Genomic DNA, 2,147 nt, shown 5'->3' with positions numbered 1-2,147 from the left:
TATCTTTTCCTCACCTCCAGGAGCAGTGAATAATATGAGTGGAGTTGATCTAATCTAAAGAAAAATCAAGAGGGAAGAGATTAGTGGGGGAAATGGATGTTAATAATTAATGAAAAAACAAGAAAAGGAAATAAACAGATCTGACAAACAAGGGAAGTTTTCTATGAATATGGAAGAGCAAAATGATCTGAAGAAAGCTATATCTGCCCCATTTAACACACTCTATGTTCATTGTGACTTGTTGAGCCAGAAGTGCAGCAGAATGTTTGAATCATACTGTCCTATACAGACCAGAGAGTAGTTCAAACTTCTTTTTTAGCAAGAAAAACACTAAATTTTAATAGTAAAGATATTACCTAATTAATTAGGACACAAAGTTTGCTTTAAATATTTCTTTGGGGGAGGAGATACTACATTCTATTCAATTAAGAAAAAAACGAAGTCCTAACTTTTACAACTTTTACAATCTGTGAATTCATAGGGAATAGGTTCCAGCTGTTCAGGTTCCTTTCCATTGGTGCTCACAAAGTGTGCTCCTCTGGGTGGAGCAGACTGGGGCTTCAAGTGAACCCAGGTACCTTTCTCCTTGGCTTCCTTCTTTTCTGATCATTTTCCTTCATGAGTTTCAGGAAGCTATCATGGCTCTTAGAGTGTATATGCCTAACACATACACTAATTCTCTTGGCAAGAATCTTCCCCTTAACTTCTTTCAATAGTGCCAACAGCCTGCTGGGTACACTCTAGACACTTCCGGTTTTGCCATGGTAATATTTGTGGCATATTCCTTTTTGAACAGTGCCCATTTCCTCGATGTCTATAGTATCACCTTTCTTGTATATTTACATGTATGTTGCCAAAAGAACAACTTGATGTTTTCTAAAAGGCCTAGAAGACATATAGCAGGTGTCTCTCCTCTTTATCCTTGTGTTAGTCATTTTGGCAAATTACTGGAAGATGGCAGTTCCCATGAAAAGGAGCTCAAAGGTTTTTGTTTTTCTTTTTTTGAATTTTATTTATTTTTTTATACAGCAGGTCCTTATTAGTCATCAATTTTATACAAATCAGTGTATACATGTCAATCCCAATTGCCCAATTCATCACACACACCCCCACTCCCCCACCACTTTCCCCCCTTGGTGTCCATATGTTTGTTCTCTACATCTGTGTCTCTATTTCTGCCCTGCAAACTGGTTCATCTGAACCATTTTTCTAGGTTCCACATATATGCGTTAATATACGATATCTGTTTTTCTATTTCTGACTTACTTCACTCTGTATGACAGTCTCTAGATCCATCCACGTCTCAAAAAAGACCCAATTTCGTTCGTTTTTATGGCTAATATTCCATTGTATATGTGCACCACATCTTCTTTATCCATTAATCTGTCGATGGGCATTTAGGTTGCTTCCATGACTTAGCTATTGTAAATAGTGCTGCAATGGACATTGGGGTGCATGTGTCTTTTTTTTTTTTTTTTGTGGTACGTGGGCCTCTCACTGTTGTGGTCTCTCCCGTTGCAGAACACAGGCTCCAGATGCACAGGCTCAGCGGCCATGGCTCACGGGCCCAGCCGCTCCGCGGCATGTGGGATCTTCCTGGACCAGGGCACGAACCCGTGTCTCCTGCATCGGCAGGCAGACTCTCAACCACTGTGCCACCAGGGAAGCCTGCATGTGTCTTTTTGAATTATGGTTTTTTCTGGGTATATGCCCAGTAATGGGATTGCTGGATCATATGGTAATTCTATTTTTAGTTTTTTAAGGAACGTCCATACTGTTGTCCATAGTGGCTGAATCAATTTACATTCCCACCAATAGTGGATGAGAGTTCCCTTTTCTCCACACCCTCACCAGCATTTGTTGTTTGTAGATTTTCTGATGATGCCCATTCTAACTGGTGTGAGGTGATACCTCATTGTAGTTTTGATTTGCATTTCTCTAATGATTAGTGATGTTGAGCAGCTTTTCATGTGCCTCTTGCCCATCTGAATGTCTTCTTTGGAAAAGTGTCTATTTAGGTCTTCTGCCCATTTTTGGATTGAATTGTTTGTTTTTTTAATATTGAGCTGCATGAGCTGTTTATATATTTTGGAGATTAAACCTGTGTCCGTTGATTTGTTTGCAAATGTTTTCTCCCATTCTGAGGG

The 2,147-nt window shown here is 39.5% G+C and overlaps 1 pseudogene across 1 annotated transcript; it reads right to left on the bottom strand.

The window, feature by feature from the left end:
- Positions 1-444: 444 nt before the first annotated feature.
- Positions 445-935, bottom strand: LOC307185495 (large ribosomal subunit protein eL21-like; annotated as a pseudogene). Its single transcript has one exon. The product of its transcript is annotated as a large ribosomal subunit protein eL21-like (transcript).
- Between the last annotated feature and the right edge of the window lie 1,212 nt (positions 936-2,147).

Source organism: Stenella coeruleoalba, assembly GCF_951394435.1.
Source record: "Stenella coeruleoalba genome assembly, chromosome: 4".
Taxonomy (NCBI): domain Eukaryota; kingdom Metazoa; phylum Chordata; class Mammalia; order Artiodactyla; family Delphinidae; genus Stenella; species Stenella coeruleoalba.
The sequence above is the reverse complement of the archived record's forward strand: the minus strand, read 5'-3'. Positions and strand labels throughout refer to the sequence as shown.